The 20,915-nt window shown below is 41.1% G+C and overlaps 1 protein-coding gene across 2 annotated transcripts in view; it reads right to left on the bottom strand.

The window, feature by feature from the left end:
• LOC126266896 (bis(5'-nucleosyl)-tetraphosphatase [asymmetrical]) overlaps positions 1-20,915 on the bottom strand; it is a 48,545-nt gene that overhangs the window by 26,031 nt on the left and 1,599 nt on the right. The gene's annotated exons all lie outside the window — the stretch shown is intronic.

The raw sequence follows: 20,915 nt of genomic DNA on the forward strand, positions 1-20,915 counted from the left end.
TGTACCTACAGATTGGAAAATTGTGCAGGTCGCACCAGTGTTTAAGAAGGGTAGTAGGAGTAATCATCGAACTACAGACCTATACCACTGACGTCGGTTTGCAGTAGGGTTTTGGAGCATATACTGTATTCAAACATTATGAATCACCTCAAAGGGAACGATCTATTGATACGTAATCAGCATGGTTTCAGAAAACATCGTTCTTGTGCAACGCAGCTAGCTCTTTATTTGCACGAAGTAATGGCCGCTATCGACAGGGGATCTCAAGTTGATTCCATATTTCTAGATTTCTGGAAAGCTTTTGACACCGTTCCTCACAAGCGACTTCTAATCAAGCTGCGCACCTATGGGGTATCGTCTCAGTTGTGCGACTGGATTCGTGATTTCCTGTCAGGAAGGTTGCAGTTCGTGGCAATAGACGGCAAATCATCGAGTAAAACTGAAGTGATATCAGGTGTACCCCAGGGAAGCATCCTGGGACCTCTGCTGTTCCTGATCTATATAAATGACCTGGGTGACAATCTGAGCACTTCTCTTAGGATATTCACAGATGATGCTGTAATTTACCGTCTAGTAAGGTCATCCGAAGACCACTATCAGTTGCAAAGCAATTTAGAAAAGATTGCGTATGGTGTGGCAGATGGCAGTTGACGCTAAATAACGAAAAGTGTGAGGTGATCCACATGGATTCCAAAAGAAATCCGTTGGGATTCGATTACTTGATAAATACTACAAGTCTCAAGGTTGTCAATTCAACTAAGTACCTGGGTGTTAAAATTACGAACTTCAGTTGGAAAGACCACACAAATAATATTGTGGGGAAGGCGAGCCAAAGGTTGCGTTTCATTGGCAGGACACTTAGAAGATGCAACAAGTCCACTAAAGAGACAGCTTACACTACACTCGTTTGTCCTCTGTCAGAATATTGCTGCGTGGTGTGGGATCCTTACCAGGTGGGATTGACAGAGGTCATCGAAAGGTTGCAAAAAAGGGCAGCTCGTTTTGTATTATCATGTAATAGGGGAGAGAGTGTGGCAGATATGATACGCGAGTTGGGATGGAAGTCATTACAGCAAAGACATTTTTCGTCGCGAGGTGATCTATTTACGAAATTTCAGTCACCAATTTTCTCTTCCGAATGCGAAAATATATTGTTGAGCCCAACCTACATAGGTAGGAATGATCATCAAAATAAAATAAGAGAAATCACAGCTCGAACAGAAAGGTTTAGGTGTTCATTTTTCCCGCGCGCTGTTCTGGAGTGGAATGGTAGAGAGATAGTATGATTGTGGTTCTATGAACCCACTGCCAAGCACTTAAATGTGAATTGCAGAGAAGTCATGTAGATGTAGAGGTTCCCAAGCCTGAATGTTGGAGTCTTTTGTTGTTGAATGCTTTAAATTTGTTGCTGAAGTCTGAAACTACTGCTTGTGGCAAATGATATCACCACCACATCATTGATGCGGCTGGAACTGGAATGGCTGCAATTATCTGTTGTTCTCGAATCCAGCACATATCTCTTCTAGCAGGCCAATGGAAATGATTGAGCAGCTCCTTGAGAAAACACAAAATTACTCAAGGCATCTTTTCCCTTGTATGAAACTTCAGATATTTCTTATCTGCCACTTTCCATCATAAACACAAGCATCGTACTTGCCAGATTATAGTTCAGTAATGGCTAGGCGTTTAGAAGTAACTCAGCATTTCAGTCAACATTTGCTATAAAGCACAACATATTATTTGATACTTCACAAATTTGAAGTTGCTTTTCTTCAAGTGGCAAAAAATGCCGATGCTCTCTTGTACCAGAAACTGTACATCCATCCTCAAAACACTTTTCTTGGTCAATATTTGTATCTTCAAGAATTTCTTTTTTGATGAAAATAAAGTCAGTGCCTTGCACATTTGCTTTGCAAATATTGAAACAGATCAGTTGGTGCGAAGATTTGGTTTTCAATTGGATGCTGGTGGATGGCTCTTGCTGCTGAACGTTAACTGTGCCCCCAGTAGCACCACGTAGTGATTTCCCATGGCTTGTTCCAAAAAAATTCCATTCTGCAGTGACGTCAAAATCTTTTTGATGATGGCAAAGATTTGAAATATTCTTAAAATTCTTGTATTGGGCAGCAGAACCATCACTAAAATGATGAATATGCTTAATTTCTGCAGACATGCACTTCAGATATTTGATGTTGGAGGCAGTCTTGATTAGGCAGTAGCTGATCCTTTTAAGTTCTTCATTATTATTGTAGTAGATAAGAAATGGATGTAACATAGCTTGGCTATTTTCCCAATGAAATCCTTGAACTGTTTGCTGGACAAGAAAGGAATAATTTTCAGCAACATCCATTAATTTAATCTATTCTCCTGGTTTGAGACCTTCTTTAGTCAATTGCAAATGCTTGCCCTGATGCTTTGCAATGTAGTAGTGAGAACAAAGGGCCAAAAGTGTTGTAACTAATTCTACAATGAATTCGTCAACTGTCATATCTTTGGTTTCAGTTGTATCTCTGTCAGTGTCAAAACATTGCTTAAACTGAATTGGATCCTCAGGATCAATTTCTGCGAAAACACTTTACAAATAGTCCTTCAGAACTTCTGTTGCTGGACACACTTCACAGCGATTAAGTGTACAATCTTTCTTTTCCAAATTACACACAATTTTGCTCAAGAAAATATTACAGTCTTCTTTTATTGGACAGTGTGCCAATGTTAGTTTCACATTCCAATGTACTGTGCAGATGCAAACTGAATGTGAACCAGCTGCACCAACAGTCACACACCACTTTGGCCTTAATTTACAAAATTTGGAAACTCCAGTTTCCAGTCCATTTTTATCGCAGTAAGCAACAAACATTTCTTTTAAGCTTCTCAGTAATGAATACTTTTGTTTTTAAACATTTTCTCCATCTACTTGAATAGTAATACAGTCCCTTTTACCTGGACATATCCGGCCAAATTCTTTATCATAAAAATACTCTGTGTCTCTTGCCTTCACAGCCTCAGGAAGCTTTTTCCCCCAAATTTACCTTATGTCTGTGCCAATATTCCCTGTTCAGCTTTTTTAACTTTCTAGTCTTTCTTACCATTCTTTCTGGAACACTGAATCCTTCCATAATCTTTTTGATAGACCAGCTTTGGGGACCTAAGGTCGACATTTGAATTTCCTCATTATTATTCGATGTACTTAATTTTTCTCTCAATTTTTTGATCAACTGGCTGTAATCTAAACAAGTCAAGCTGTTGTGGTTGGCAGGAGAGCCAACACCGTTTTACTAAAGGAGGCCGAAATGGATGCGTTTAGCTCACGCAGGCTGGCGTGAGGTCTGGAACATGACAAGGGAGTTAGAATTGAGAAAAATGGACGTAGCTGGTGGAATACTTAACTTTAATCCATTAATGACGAACGTCGCTCTTGACATTACATGATTTACAATATCAATAGAAACTGATAATGGCACCTTGCTAGGTCGTAGCAAATAACGTAGCTGAAGGCTATGCTAACTATAGTCTCGGCAAAGGAGAGCCTAGAAGTCAGTGAGCCATCGCTAGCAAAGTTGGCTGTACAACTGGGGCGACTGCTAGGAAGTCTCTCTAGACCTGCCGTGTGGCGGCGCTCGGTCTGCAATCACTGATAGCGGCGACACGCGGGTCTGACATATGCTACCGGACCGCGGCCGATTTAAAGGCTACAACCTAGCAAGTGTGGTGTCTGGCGGTGACACCACACAAGCATTGCTTGCTTGTGCATGGCTGCTCCAGTTCACTGGGATCAAATTCTCCAACTGCTGCAGTTTTCTTGTAACTCCACCTTCAAGTTTGTTGTGACAGTGCCACGACATTTAACAGTGCCTCCACCACAGTACGCGCAAACGGCAATAGAGGCGCTCCGCAACTCGGCTGAGTGCGGGAACGCCACCTAGCTGGGAACGCCACCTAGCTACGAACGGCGCCGGCCGCATGTCACAGCACAGCAGTCAAATAAGAGATACTGAGTTGTTATCATGTAACCAGCTATTGTTTCTAAGTGAGTGTGTTTGAATATCCCCGCAATTATTGGTGATTAAAAGTTATAACACTTTTTGGCGACGAGGTCAGATATTTTCACTGCATTGTGGATTTGTGTGTTCGTGACGGGGCAGACATGGAACAGCTCACGGCTTCCGTTCCCAGCTGCATAAACTATCTGGATGACATTGTTGTCACGGGGGCCTCCACTGAGGAGCACCTTCGCAATTCGCGTTCACTGTTTCGGGTTTTGCATTCGGCTGGGTTGAGGTGCAGTCTGGACAAGTCACAGTTCTTCCAACCCTCCATTGTGTATCTTGGTTTCCACTTGTCCCGTGAGGGTATACGTCCTCTATGTCAGCACGAAGTGGCCATTAACGCTCTACCCTGGCCGTCTACGGTCAAAGAACTTCAGGCGTTTCTAGGCAAGATTGCTTATTATCACACATTCATTCCATCCGCGGCGGCAGTAGCTCATCCTCTGCATCAGCTGTTATGCAAAAACGTCCCTTTCTGTTGGTCCGACGAGTGTGAGCAGGCTTTTGTCCACCTGAAGGCTCATTTGCAGTCGGTGCCTTGTCTTGCCACATTCCATCCAGGTCAGCACTTGGTTCAGGCAACTGACGCGTCACAGTATGGCCTAGGGGCCGTTCTCGCCCATCGGTATGAGGATGGGTCGGAACGATCCATCGCCTATGCTTCCAAGACCCTCAATGGCGTTACTCTCAAATGGAAAAGGAGGCGCTCACTATCATTTATGCTCTAATAAAGTTCACTGTTTTTTTGTATGGTTCTAAGTTTCACCTCATCACCGACCACAAGCCGCTGGTCTCTCTATTCAGCCCATCAGCGTCACTTCCGGATAAGGCAGCTCACCGCCTGCAATGTTGGGCCTTATACTTGTCTCGTTTTCACTATGAGACTCACTATCGCTCCACAGCCCAGAACGCCAACGCTGACGCTTTGTCATGATTGCCGATGGGCCCCAACCCGGTTTTCGATCGTGATGAACTACTCTGTTTCCACATTGATGAGGAAGAATGTCGTGCGGTCGAGGGTTTTCCACTTACAGGTTCGCAGGTCACGTTGGCTACTGCGCGGGACCCTGTCCTGTGTCAGTTGATCGGTTTTGTTCAACGGGGTTGGCCGGACAGGACCAAGGGCCGGGCATTGGGTCCCCTTCGCAACTACCATGCCTTGCGCCTTCGTCTGTCTGTTCGTGATGGTGTTGTTCTTCTGGCCAAGGATGGCGCATCTCCACGGGTTGTGGTGCCAGCCTCTCTTCGCAAAGATGTTCTCAAACTGTTGCATGAAGGCCATTGGGGTATTTCTCGGACTAAGTCCCTGGACTGCAGGCACGTTTATTGGCCCGGTATTGATTCGGACATCGCCCACATGGCTGCTGCGTGTGGTCAGTGTGCTCAACAACTGGCTGCACGTTGTACAATGCCCTCTCCGTGGCCTGATCCGGCGCAGCTATGGGAACGAGTGCACGCTGACTTTGCCGCTTCCTCGGTACTTATCGGCTACTGTCGATTGACGCCTTCTCGAAGTTTCCGTTTGTTGTTCAATGTCCATCGCCCACCACTGCGGCGACGACGACACTGGCTTTGTCCAAAATCTTTGCGCTAGAAGGTCTTCCATCCACGATCATCATGGACAATGGGCCTCAGTTCTCTTCGCAGGCCTTCCGTGATTTTTGTACTGGACAAGGGATTCATCATGTTACAGCACCGCCCTTCCATCTGCAATCGAATGGGGGAGGTCGAGCGCCTTGTCCGCACTTTCAAAAGCCAGATGAAAAAATTCCTTAGTGATTTTTCCACAGATGACGCTCTAATTTCTGAGTTCGTATCGATTCACACCTCTGGGTGATTGCAGCCCTGCTGAACTCTTGCATGGCCGCCAACCGCGCACTCTACTGCACCTGCTTGACCCTGTCAGGCCTTGTGCTGTGTCCCGTAGTGCGGGAAAATACTCAGTGGGCGCCAACGTGTGGGCATGAGGGTGTGGATCTTGCCCTAAATGGATTCCAGGGGTGGTCAAGGCTCTTCACGGCCGCCGGCTTTGTGAAATACGTACGGACGATGGCATGGTTGTTCGCCATTACGACCAGATGCGCCCACGAGTGGTGGTCACGCCATTGCCATTGCCACCGCCCCTTCCTTCGCCTCCACCAGCCTGAGAAGCCAGTCCTGTCGCTGCTGCCGATCTACCGTATGTGTTGATGCAGCCGACGTCGCTACCGCTTCTGAGTATGCCGGAACCGGCCCCCAACGCGACGCCGCCTTCTCCGGGACCCATCTTGCTGGAGCACACCCCAAGGTCCATGACACCTATGGGTGCCGCTCTGGAGTTTTCACCTATCACCTCGTCCAGGAGGCACGTTCCACACACGAGCTACCGTCCTGGACATTTTCGACCAAACTCTCGTGTCTCTCCGCGGGATCTTCTCGGGGCCTCATAAGAGGCCATGGATGTCTCCGCACTGTCCATGTCTACAAGGAAGTGAGTGTTTGTTTTTTTTTTTTTGTTTTTTTTTTTTTTTTAATGGGAGAAAAGTGTTGTGACGCTGCCATGACATTTAACAGTGCCGTCACGACAGTACACGCAAACGGCGATAGAGGCGCTGCACAACTCGGCTGAGCACGGGAGTGCCACCTAGCTATGAACGGTGCCGGCCGCATGTCACGGCATGGCAGTCGAATAAGAGATACTGAGTTGTTATAAAGTAACCAGCTATTGTTTCTAAGTAAGTGTGTTTGAATATCCACGCAATTATTGATGATTAAAAGTTATAACAAAGTTGAGGTATTTTTCACTTTGCATAGCCTTTTGTATCCTTGCACCAATTCACTGAAATTTTAATGGTGATATTCCAACAGCTGTTGAGCTTCCATTCAAATTGTGGTAAACATTAGTCTCGCCATCTTGATCCGGCTGAGGTGTAACTTCCATTTGTGAATATTTCATTGTATCAAATTCTTTTCTACAGGATGGCACATTTTTTGGGCAAGTTTAATATCAGATGTCATCTATCTTTTTTAACTGGTCAGCTGTTTCCATGTAGACTGAACACAAAACATTTCTGTGCAATATGGTTTTTCTTACTGAAAGGGTTGCAGCATCATCTTTGCAAAAATTCAAAGCTTTGTAAGAGTAAAGCTTCACAATGGAAGCATAGTTGAGCATTTTCAGTAGTGTGTAAAGCGCTCTGTCAAGTAAGCAATTCTTGTAGTTCTAATGAAAGTTCCTTTACAGCTGTCAGTCTCTCTAAGTCACTTTATGCCATTAACTGGCATTGGGAATCAGAATTTCTATAACTGCATGCACTGACTTGATCTTGTTTCTCCATTTTAACAACAACTTGATAGGCTTCAGGCACTAACATCAAATTGTTGAGTCCTAACTAAAGAAAAGAAATAAAAACAATAAACAGGCAATTAGTATTCAGAAAAGAGTTATGTAGCAGTTTCACTACAGTGAAATGAAGCAATGAACCTATCATAAGAGGTTTAAATTTTCATTAATCAAAATATACAAAATGAATACTTAAGCTACAAAATATCATATTTTAGGCAAAATTTTTGCACATTACATTACCCAAAGAGACACCGAAATGGAAATAAATATTTGTAGTAGAACGAAATTGTGCTCTACTGACATGTTAATTAATGTAGTGTGGTAGTGTAGTTCTCCATTCTGATATATATGACTTCGAACATGGGCACAGTTTGGTACATTCATTTTTAGCAAATCTGCAGAATGGTAGCACAGTAATTAAACACATGTGCTAGGCCCTGTTTTGTGATAGTTTGGCAAAAAAACCAAGTGCACTTTCCTCACTACCTACTAGTTGTAAAATGATTTGTTACCCACTTTGAACTGAGATTATGCCAAAAGCATTACTTCATGGTCTTTCCTGGCATCATTTATGCATTGAGCATAAAACATTGTACCACTAAATTACCAAAAGAGATTAAAGAAATTTCAAAAATACACTTATTTAAGAAGGCAGCTAAAAAGTACCTGTTATGCAATACATTTTATACATTGAAGGATTACTTAGATAAAGCAGAGTAGGGGTTTGATAAAAAAAATGTTATACAAACAAATAATAATAATAATGATGATTATAAAACATCCAATATTCCACATAACACCTTCACTTTATTATTTTTCTTCTTTTTTCCTTTCTAGAGACACTCTCCCCTCAAGCTATGCATAGCACAATACTAACACCTCTTCCTCTTTCTGAGCTCAACATCTCACTCATTATGAAGGGATGCTGACTCAGTTTTTCAGGATAGCAAATGGGAACTTGCAGTACAGAAAATGGCCCAAGGATCACCTGTGTGTGTGTGTGTGTGTGTGTGTGTGTGTGTGTGTGTGTAGTGAGTGAAGTGTTATGAAACAATGTGTGTATAGTGTGTGCAGTGACTGATAGTGAAATATGAGTGAATAGTGTGGCATTACATTATTTAATGAGTTATTTGTAAATAAATTATTGTATACCAGGAGTAAAATCTAATGATTGTCTCTAACTAGAAGTCTGTAAATATATGTGTATACGAATTAGCTTATTGTAAATTGATCTAAGCTTGTAAATACTTTGACATGTCCTATATCCTTGTAAAAAGAGATCTACGGATGAATAAAACTACTACTACTACTACTACTACTACTACCCATGCAGCTCAACTGCATGTTACATACTACTCTCCAGTTGGGTTTACAGCACAAACTTAGTCCTACCCTCTTACCTGTCAGCTTGTTCATGCATGTGTTAACTGATGCTTCCACTTGTCTTATGGCACCCTCACACGTTTTATCCAGTAACCCTACTTTATCTGTCTAACTATTACATTGCCACCCACATTTAGACAGCTAGGGTTTATGACAGTCTTGCTGTGTATGTAAAACGACAAATCACATGAAAAAACTGTGAGCTCGAATGTTATTGGTTACATTCTTTTCTGTTATGTAGGAACCTGTGTGAAAGTATATCACTTGATAGATGCAAGATTTTCTTGTGAAAGTATATCACTTGACAGATGCAAGATTTTCTAACTGTTTGTAAAGATAGGAAATCACATGCCACTCTAACAGCTTCTGAGTTACAATGCTGTGTCCAAAGGAAACAGTGATCATGCGAGACCCAACTCGCTTTATTTTGGTCATGAGACCCAGAAAATACTAGAGGCAGGCTCCCACGTAGATGCCATTTTCCTTGACTTCTGGAAGGTGTTCGATACAGTTCTGCACTGTCGCCTGATAAACAAAGTAAGAGCCTATGGAATATCAGACCACCTGTGTGGCTGGATTGAAGAGTTTTTAGCAAACAGAACACAGCATGTTGTTCTCAATGGAGAGACATCTACAGACGTTAAAGTAACCTCTGTCGTGCCACAGGGGAATGTTATGGGACCATTGCTTTTCACAATATATATAAATGACCTACTAGACAGTGTTGGAAGTTCCATGCTGCTTTTCGCGGATGATGCCGTAGTATACAGAGAAGTTGCAGCATTACAAAATTTCAGCAAAATGCAGGAAGATGTGCAGCGGATAGGCACTTGGTGCAGGTGTGGCAACTGACCCTTAACATAGACAAATGTAATGTATTGCAAATACATAGAAAGAAAGATCCTTTATTGTAGGATTATATGATAACAGAACAAACACTGGTAGCAGTTACTTCCGTAAAATATCTGGGAGTATGCGTATGGAACGATCTGAAGTGGAATGATCATATAAAATTAATTGTTGGTAAGGCGGGTGCCAGGTTGAGATTCATTAGGAGAGTCCTTAGAAAATGTAGTCCATCAACAAAGGAGGTGGCTTACATAACACTCGTGCAACCTATACTTGAGTATTACTCATCAGTGCGGGATCTGTACCAAGTCGGGTTGACAGAGGAGATAGAGAAGATCCAAAGAAGAGCAGCATGTTTCGTCACAGGGTTATTTGGTAAGCGTGATAGCATTATGGAGATATTTAGCAAACTCAAGTGACAGACTCTGCAAGAGAGGCTGTGCATCACGGTGTAGCTTGCTGTCCAGGCTTCGAGAGGGTGCGTTTCTGGACGAGGTATTGAATATAGTGCTTCCCCCTACTTATACCTCCCAAGGAGATCATGAATGTAAAATTCGAGAGATTCAAGCGCACACAGAGGCTTTCTGGCAGTCATTCTTCCCGCGAACCATAGGCGACTGGAACAGGAAAGGGAGGTAATGACAGTGGCATGTAAAGTGCCCTCCGCCACACATCATTGGGTGGCTTGCGGAGTATAAATGTAGATGTAGAAGATCTATTTTTGCTCAGACTTAATGGTTCAAACAAATGGCTCTGAATGTGAGATAGCTGTCATGCTACGTGAGTTCATTAAACCCTCGTGTCCACGGACTGTGATTGCATTACAGTCACCTTTATTCCTTCCTGTTGGTAATAACAGACTGTAGTCCATGCCTATGCTATCAATTATTGCCTTAGTCTGCTATGACTACACCTTGGTCCCTCAAACTTATTGCGTATCTTCCGCTGGTAGTGGGTTGCTCCAAGTGTGATATTATCACAGTCTTCTAAACTGACCACACAGTTGGAAAACAAATTCAATGTTTGTTTGAAACCATTTGTGCTGTATTCACCCTACTTACCTCTGTAGGTGCGCTGCCATGACAGTTCCCCATGAAAAAGAACAAATGAGTCTGGATCACACTTTTACACACATTGAGGACTGTCACCAGTATAAAAATTTGTTAATTATTACACTGCCTAGCACCATTTCCACTCTTCTACGCCTAGTTTTGCTTGGTGTTGCAATGTGGCTCTTAGACAGAAAAAGTTATTGTAAATACTTTAGAAAACCACCTCAACCAATTGTACCTGAGTGCTGCCAGCCAGAAAACTGTGACAATCAATGACTAGAATGCCCCCCCCCCCCCCCCCCCCCCCCGTGCCACACACCCCCGCCCTGGATGTTTGTGGATAGCTGGGAGATTATTCATGTGAAGTGATTTTTCTTAATGGGATTTTCGAGCTTTATGTCAGTGACATACTACTTATTGGATACAGATTAGTTTCAGGTGTGACTGTAAAGGCAAAGTATAAATGGCCTTCAGCCCTAATGCAATAACAGTGACAGGGAATGGATCTAGTTTAAAACCTACTCATTGCTAACTTTGTAATCTAAAAACTGTAAAAAAAGAGAAATCACTACTATATTCATCTCCTTTCATATGTGAACACTCCCCTGGGCCTCCCATTAATACCTGCTGGATGGAGCGTTGCAGTTCTGGTGACCTTTAATGGGGTAGTACCAATGCTGTATACACCATCAGCCTCACACCACCACAGTCCTGCACCCATAGGCCCTACACAGAGGCCTACTTCATGCCACTGGCTGTTACAGCTTTGCAACCTTTAGCACAAATGCAGCACTCTGCCCTTTACCACCACTGCCCCCGTTCACCGACATCCAGGACATACATCTGTACACACAAGGCAGGATGCAACAAGGTCATAACTTTGTGCCCACCTTTATTTTTGGACTGATAGGAAAGGCTAAGCAATAAATAAGAAAAACATAAACACTATAAAACTGTGCAACTTTTATCAATCTTTTTGTCAAACTTTCATCAGATTTGTAAACCTGACCCCCACTCATTCAATGGAAAATGATACAGTAATAATCAGTCTCCTTAGTTTGCAAGGCCTCATTCCCGCACTGCCTGTCTAAGGGAGTCTTAACATCTAATGACTTTTGCTAATGTCAACAAACAACTCCTGAGGAAGGGGGAAAGATTGTAGAGGGACCATTTGCTTGGAGGGCGTAGGAGCATCAGATTTTTAAAAAAAATTATTCAGAAGTACCATTCCTTACTATGAGCTGCGATGCTGTTAGGACTGCTCAATACCACCAAGGCTTCAGCATGGGCTTCTGGCCTATTGTTCACATGATAATGATTGCTGACCAGGCTACACCTTAGAAGGACTCCGTTCACAATCCCTGGCCAATGGGAGTGTAAGAGAGTATCAAATGGTGCTCCAGATGCAGGAGGACATGAGAGACGGTGCAGATGCTCTGCTCATTTGCCTGTCAGCAATGAACTAATACATTCCTCTTCCGTTTTCCCATGCCATCTTCAGGATTTTGGTCATAGTAGCCACCTTTCCAAGCAGTTTGCCACTTCATCCATGCACCTAAATTGTATATCCTTTTGTTATAAATAAACCATCCAGGCTTTGTCTTCAAGCCAATAATTTCATTATTTAAATGAACCATTCTGATCGAGATGCCCACATCTAACCCACTCCTGTTATCCTGGATTTACACCTATTAAATGATCATAACAACTCTTTCTACACTGCAAGAATGTCAGCATGTGGATTATAGCTGAACTTTCAGAGTGCCACCCACCTGTCTCAAATGGCTAAATGGCATTCATTGCTCCACCATGGGTGGAGAGTTTGTCAAGATTAACAGATAACTTGGGGATAGACACATCAACAGCCCTGAGGATGATTGTTGTTATATGCTTTACCATGTCCTGGAGGTTGCATTATAGCCAACTGCTTAAAGCATTCAGTTGGCTTCATTTAACATCCATTTAGGTGGTGGATGTTGATTTATCTTGGAGCTCTATCCAAATGAGAAGATGGTTACTAGAGTGCAGGTCCTCACCACTTCCCGAAAGACAGTATTACCAAGTATGAGAAAACAAAGTGAAACTTCAACAGCTGTGAATAATCTTGATTGTAGCACTGAAACATGTCACTTTCCTTGTATTGTGGAGGCAAACATCATTCGACAAGAGGACCCTCTCCACCACTCTACCATGGGATAAGTGTATGTAGAACTTTGCTGTGTATGATGCGCATTAAAATCTCTGAGGAGAAAGTTTCTGGATGAGGCTCTCAAGAGACTAATTACCCACTTGTTTTTGTTTTCAAGGTAAGCCATAGTTTAAGGGAAACCAGAGACCTAAACATGGAGGCAGGATGTGGATTTGAATGCTACTCCTCCTCCTCCTCAATGTCAATCCAGTGCCCCAATCAGTGGGAAATTTACAAACGTGTCAAAGGAGAACAAGCAAACACGGCTTCGGGGCTTCTGGTCCGTATGTATACCCTTGATGAAATGAAAACTAGCAGTTATTATAACAGCTGGAATGGGAACATAATTGCTGGAAAATATAATAAAGGACTGGAGTTTCCTCAGATACTTCATGCAGCCAGTTAAATGTCAAAACATGTGACAATATAAGACATCCTGAATAACTTCTTCATACAAGCACAGCGGTGCATGCAAAATTTAGTGAAGTCATGTTATGTGACAGGAAACATTTTGCTACAATCAAGGGCATTATAAATGCTGTGAACTATGGCAATAATATCATTGTGTTATTGTTTATATATGGCACTAATATTGCTAATCCTTTCTTGGATACCATTTTTTGCAGTAGTATAGAATTTTTTAGTATAACAAGGCAGAAAATACTTTAACACTTTACATAATACGATAATTTCCAGTGTACCCCATGAACCATGGACCTTGCCATTGGTGGGGACGCTTGCATGCCTCAGCGATACAGATAGCCGTACCATAGGTGCAACCACAATGGAGCAGTATCTGCTGAGAGGCCAGACAAACATGTGGTACCTGAAAAGGAGCAGCTTTATTGTATGGTTAAATGATGATGGTGTCCTCTTGGGTAAAATATTCCGGAGGTAAAATGGTCCCCCATTCGGATCTCTGGACAGAGACTACTCAGAAGGACATTGTTATCAGGAGAAAGAAAACTGGCGTTCTACGGATTGGAGCGTAGAATGTCAGATCCCTTAATTGGGCAGGTAGGTTAGAAAATTTTAAAAAGGAAATGGATAGGTTAAAGTTAGGTATAGTGGGAATTAGTGAAGTTCGGTGGCAGGAGGAACAAGACTTCTGGTCGGGTAAATACAGGGTTATAAATACAAAATCAAATAGGGGTAATGCAGGAGAAGGTTTAAGAAAAATTGGAATGTGGGTAAGATACTACAAACAGCATAGTGAATGCATTATTGTGACCAAGATAGATACGAAGCCCACGCTACCACTGTAGTAAAAGTTTATATGCCAACTAGCTCCGCAGATGACGAAGAGATTGATGTATGACAAGATAGAAGAAATTATTCAGATAGTGAAGGGAGACAAAAATTTAATAGTCATGGGTGATTGGAACTCTGTAGTAAGAAAAGGAAGAGAAGGAAACATAGCAGGTGAATATGGAATGGGAGGAAGGAATGAAACAGGAAGCTACCTGGTAGAATTTTACACAGAGCATAACTTAATCATAGCTAACATTTGGCTCAAGAATCATGAAAGAAGGTTGTATACATGGAAGAAGCCTGGAGATACTGGAAGGTCTCAGATAGATTATATAATGGTAAGACAGAGATTCAGGAACCAGGTTTTAAATTGTAAGACATTTCCAGAGGCAGATGTGGACTCTGACCACAATCTATTGGTTATGAAATGTAGATTAAAACTGAAAAAACTGCAAAATGGTGGGAATTTGAGGAGATGGGACCTGATAAACTGAAAGAACCAGAGGTTGTAGAGAGCTTCAGGGAGAGCATTAGGTAACGACTGACAAGTCTGGAAGAAAGAAATACAGTAGAAGGAGAATGGGTAGCTTGGAAAGATGAAATAGTGAAGGCAGCAGAGGATCAAGTAGGTAAAAAGACGAGGGCTAATACAAATCCTTAGGTTACAGAAGAGATATTGAATTTAATTGATGAAAGGAGAAAATACAAAAATGCAGTAAATGAAGCAGGCAAAAAGGAATACAAATGTCTCAAAAATGAGATCGACAGAAAGTGCAAAATGGTTAAGCAGGGATGGCTAGAGGACAAATATAAGGCTGTAGAGGCGCATATCACTAGGGGTAAGATATACACTGCCTACAGGTAAATTAAAGAGACCTTTGGAGAAAAGAGAACCACTTGCATGAGTATCAACAGCTCAGATGGAAACACAGTTCTAAGCAAAGAAGGGAAAGCATAAAGGTGGAAGGAGTATATAGAGGGTCTATACAAGGGCGACATTCTTGAGAACAATATTATAGAAATGGAAGTGTCTGACAGAGCACTGAAAGACCTAAGTCGAAATAAGGCCCCGGTAGTAGACAACATGCCATTAGAACTACTGACAGCCTTGGGAGAGCCAGGCCTAACAAAACTCTATCATCTAGTGAGCAAGATGTATGAGACAGATGAAATATCCTCAGACTTCAAGAAGACTATAATAATTCTAATTCCAAAGAAAGCAGGTGTTGAAGATGTGAAAATTACCGAACTATCTGTTTAATAAGCCACAACTGTAAAATACTAACACGAATTCTTTACAGACAAATGGAAAAACTGGTAGAGCTGACCATGGGGAAGATCAGTTTGGATTCCATAGAAATGTTGGAACACATGTGGCAATACAGACCCTACGACTTATCTTAGAAAATAGATTACGGAAAGGCAAACCTATGTTTTTAGCATTTGTAGACTTAGAGAAAGCTTTTGACAATGTTGACTGGAATACTCTCTTTCAAATTCTGAAGGTGGCAGGGGTAAAACACAGGGAGCAAAAGGCTATTTACAATTTGTACAGAAACCAGATGGCAGTTATAAGAGTCGAGGGGCATGAAATGGAAGCAGTGGTTGGGAAGGGAGTGAGACAGGGTTGTAGCCTCTCCCCGACGTTATTCAATTTGTATATTGAGCAAGCAGTAAACGAAACAAAAGAAAAATTCGGAGTAGGTATTAAAATTCACGGAGAAGAAATAAAAACTTTGAGGTTCGCCAATGACAATGTAATTCTGTCAGAGACAGCAAAGGACTTGGAAGAGCTGTTGAACGGAATGGACAGTGTCTTGAAAGGATATAAGATGAACATCAACAAAAGCAAAACGAGGATAATGGAATGTAGTCGAATTAAATTGGGTGATCCTGTGGGAATTAGATTAGGAAATGAGACGCTTTAAGTAGTAAATGAGTTTTGCTATTTTGGGAGCAAAATAACTGATGATGCTCGAAGTAGAGAGGATATAAAATGTAGACTGGTAATGGCAAGGAAAGTGTTTCTGAAGAAGAGAAGTTTGTTAACATCACGTATAGATTTCAGTGTCAGGAAGTCGTTTCTGAAAGTATTTGTATGGAGTGTAGCCATATATGGAAGTGAAACATGGAGGATAAATAGTGTAGACAAGAAGAGAATAGAAGCTTTCAAAATGTGGTGCTACAGAAGAATGATGAAAATTAGATGGGTAGATCACATAACTAATGAGGGGGTATTGAACAGAATTGGAGAAGAGAGAAATTTGTGGCACAAACTTGACTAGAAGAAGGGATCGGTTGGTAGGGCATATTCTGAGGCATCAAGGGATCACCAATTTAGTTAGTATTGGAGGGCAGCGTGGAGGGTAGAAATCATAGAGGGAGACCAAGAGATAAATACACTAAACAGGTCCAGAAGGATCTAGGTTGCAGTAGGTACTGGGAGATGAAGAAGCTTGCACAGGATAGAGTAGCATGGAGAGCTGCATCAAACCAGTCTCTGGACTGAAGACCACAACAACAACAACAATTTCCAGTTAGTGTATTAGCTTCAAAGTTTAGTGGATATCATCCACATCATACATCATGAGGACAGTGACCCAAATCCGCTTTTCTGATATGATTATCTACATGTTGTTACTTACTACATGTTATTACTTACTATCTATTTGGAATCAGTGATATGATATTTAAATAAAGAAATTTCATTTCATATGCAAACACTGATATGTACTTCTAAAATTTATAAAACAGCACTAGCTACCTATCTGCAGGCAGATACAATAAAAATCTAATGAGTTAACTGGGTGATAGTAGGTTTACAAACACACAAAAAATACAAGTTTGAGCACCTTAACATAATATATAGAGAGGATTGGACAGGAATGGTATTCAGGAGCCCATGCCAAAGGAGATATATACAGACAGAATGAGCTTAATGTTAACAATTACACACATGTAACACATGATATCTGGAAATTTAACAATTTAGAATGGCATTTGAGGAGTGACAAACAAGAGGAGCACAAGTGAAGTAAATATGGCACAAAGATCGTAAAGGAAGCAATCATCAAAAAGAAATTCTAGGAAGAAAGAGGATACAATAAATAAATAAAAGTAAATGCAGGGAGAACATAATATGGCATGACTCTGCTCTGTGACATATCTATCATGTTTAAACCATGTATCTAAAATGCATAATGTTTGGAGATGGCATTTTGTTATCTGTGGTGGCACACACTACTGCTGAATGTCTATCTTTAGGAGCTGCACTTCAATTATGTTAGTGAAGCTAACAGACTAAGTGCTGTTATATTATTTCCTATTCTTGAAGTCTATTTTTCCTGGCTAGTCAGAGTTATTTTAATGTTGTTCATTGTTGACTACTGATTTATTTTCAGCTTTGTAAATGGTATGTTACCTTGTTGTTAATGGTTGGAAATTTAATTTTTGTTTATCGTTTGTTACTAGTTTGTTTAACAACAAAATTTGCCAGTTGTTCATAAGATGCCACCATAGGCGACAATATGGACACAACATTTAAATCACAGCAGTTATTTGGCCTTGTGGTGGAATGTATGAATGAGCAACAGTGGTGTGAATTAATGATTTTATTTCAAGTGGCTGAGTCTAACAAGGGATAAGTAGGATAGTGTGCTGCTGACTTATTATCTTTGACAGGGTTTTGTACCCATGGGACGGACTTTAGCAATATGTCCAGAGGTTCATTCTCAGTTTATGAAGTATAGAGAATTGTTTTGAGGGGTGTTGGGTGCAGGATTAGGTGCGGAAACTGACAAGTCTGTGTTTAGGAAAGCTAAATAATATGGGAGAGGTAGTGGCGTTATTGGAGGCTGGTTGTGTGTGGCATCATCCCCCCCCCTCCTGGCTAGCTACGTTTACTGATGTGATTTTCAGTGTGGCAAGTAGGCAGACAAATGGGTTTTGGTTGGATTAATTGAGCAATACACTGTAGAGGGCTCTACTATTATTTTAGATTAATTTTCTTTAGGGAGCAGGGGTTCTCAACAGTAAGTGATGAGTCAAGAGTGCAAATTTTAAAATTATGTAATGGGGGCTGGTGCTAATACCATAGACTCTCAACTTTATGAGCTCTGTTGAAGGAAGAGTTTGCCTGAAAACTATTGTCAACTGCAGTGTTGAAATTTATTGGTAAAATATACAGTCCTAAGTTTGTAAGTTAAATCTAGTGGTTGGGGGAAGGGAAGGAGGAGGGGTGTTTATGTGCATAATTTTCTTTGATATGTTAGAGTGGAAATTGATTTTGGGGCAAATTTTTATGGCTGTGTGGGGTGAGTTCTTGAATGAAGTTCGTAACTATTAGTTGATATGTGGGTATCATGGTGTGTTTTGCAGTTATTTTGCTCAGGTTAGGTTTTTGATAATAGTTTAGACATGGGAGTTTTGGGTTGTTGGCATTGTGGGCTTTGGTTCAGCTATACAGGATACAGGTCAAGTGAACTTTTTTATACCAGCCTTTGGAGTGATTTTCACTTTCATGGTATCATGGGGTTTGTTTGAGCTGAACAAGCAACATTTTTGATACCAGATTTTTGTGAATTTTGCTCCTTGTATTTTTTTAAATATGTATTTTTAGTAGGTATGTTGTTCACTTTGTCCTGTCCAAAATCCCAAATTCCTGTGTGTGTCCTGCTAGACTGATACTCTTTCTTGAATTAATTGGATTATAGGTGATGTCATAATAATGTTTTTCTTCATGTGCTTAGTGTGTGATGTCTTGGATGACACACTGCGTAAGAGTGAAATAGCAGTGTGCACCATTTTGATGACATCACAGGTCAAAGCTGACTGGTGGTAATGGATGCTTCGGTATTCACATGGAGGCACAAACTCAGGAGATGAGCAGCTGTTGATGTGTGTGCTCAGCAGCAGGGTACCATCTATTACCAATTTTGACACAGTGCATGTGCCTTTCCATCCTCAATGACTGGCATTATTTTTGTAGCATATCTAATGAAGTGCTAACAATGGCAACTTAACAGTACAATGACATGTTTGTTTTCTCAAAAAGTAGTTACTTAATAAATAGTACTGGTTCATCTAGCTTGACTTTTTTCCACTGATTAGCAAAATTTCTGGTGAAAGAATTAGTGGCACCCTTCTTCCTTGGTAATCTCATTTCACAATGAATTTGTCTGTTTCTTAAATTGTTTTACATTTATATTCCAGTATACTGTAGTCTTGAGTGTACAATTTCAATCAGTGAGGTTGAAGTAATGTTCAACCTGCTGCCAGCAGATATGATAATTTCGTAATTTTATGGGGGAAAGAAAAGTTATAATTCTCTATATAATTGGTAATGAGATTATTTTGGCTGCCCAATACATTTATAGCCAACAATGTCTTCCTTCAGCTTTAGAGTTTTCAACCTACATTGATCAGTGATTTTCAACTGAGACATATATGACCACAACACTAGATGAAAGAATGTTCAAATGTGTGTGAATTCCTAAGGGACCAAATTGCTGAGGTCATTGGTCCCTAGACTAACTTATGTTATGAACAACAAACACTATCACATATAAATTAAGTGCCTAAAACAAATGGTTAGGTTGGTGAAGGCAGTATTTACTACAATATTCTTCGATGCAACATACTGAATAGCCAAGTGTTATCAGCATTCAGCAATAAATTAATGCAATACTTGCCTCTGGTTAGCCCATAAACCTTTAAGGAATGCTTAAATTTTAATTCATGGTAGCAGGCAATACTTGCATAGATTACAGGTCATAAGAACATTTGATGCAGCTATTTTCTGTTTGCCTTTTTTTTTCACCCCCTCCCCTCCACCCTGCCAACAGACTGATAGAAAGTGCAAATGGTGACAGGCAAAAGTTAATAGAAAATCATGCATCAGTAAGAAGATCAATGCAAGAAGTGCACAACAGCTTCCACCATTATATCTTAGCAAAAGATATTATCAAGAAGTGAAAATTTTGCTCGTGTGTAAAATCACTACGTAGGTCAAAGGCTTCTATCCCATTACTTGTCAACCAGTAATAGAAAATTAAATTTCACATTTAAGAAATCATTCACACAGAATAATCATAGAGACATACTGGCACGCAGACTACTGAATAGAGGACATAGAAATAGGCTTCCCTGGGTTAGAGAAGCAACTGAAAGAGTTGAAAATTAAGTTGCCCGGTCCAGACGAAATTCCAATTTGGTGTCACAGAGATTACTCTGCGGCATTCACCCCTTACTTAGCTTGAATTTATCACAAATCTCTTGCCCTTTGCAAAGTCCCAAGCAGCTGGAAAAAGTACAGGTGACTCCAGTGAACAACAAAGGAAAAAGCACTAACCTACATAGTCACATACCAGTCCTTAACATCAGTTGGTTGCAAAATCCTTGAAAACATTTCAAGTGCAAACGTATTGCATTTCATTGAGACAAGGAAGCTTCTGTCTACAAATCAGCATGAATTTAGAAAGCATTGCTTGTATAGAACTCAGATTATCCTTTTCTTATACGATATTCAGTGGACCACGAATGAAGAGCACACGCAAATTCCACATTCCTATATTTCTGGTAATCATTTGACACTGTGGCCCATGCAGACTGTTGATGAAGGTCTGTGCATACAGATTAGTTTTCCAGGTGTGTGAGTGAAGACTTCTTAAGTAATAGAACCCAGCAAGTTGTCCTTGATGGCGAGTGTATACATCAGACTGAGGGGTACTGTTACGAGTGCTCCAGGGAAGTGTGACAGGCATATTCCTATTTTATATGTACACAAGTGATATGATAAACAGGGTGAGCTGCAGTCTACAATT

Source organism: Schistocerca gregaria, chromosome 4 (assembly GCF_023897955.1).
Source record: "Schistocerca gregaria isolate iqSchGreg1 chromosome 4, iqSchGreg1.2, whole genome shotgun sequence".
Lineage (NCBI taxonomy): Eukaryota > Metazoa > Arthropoda > Insecta > Orthoptera > Acrididae > Schistocerca > Schistocerca gregaria.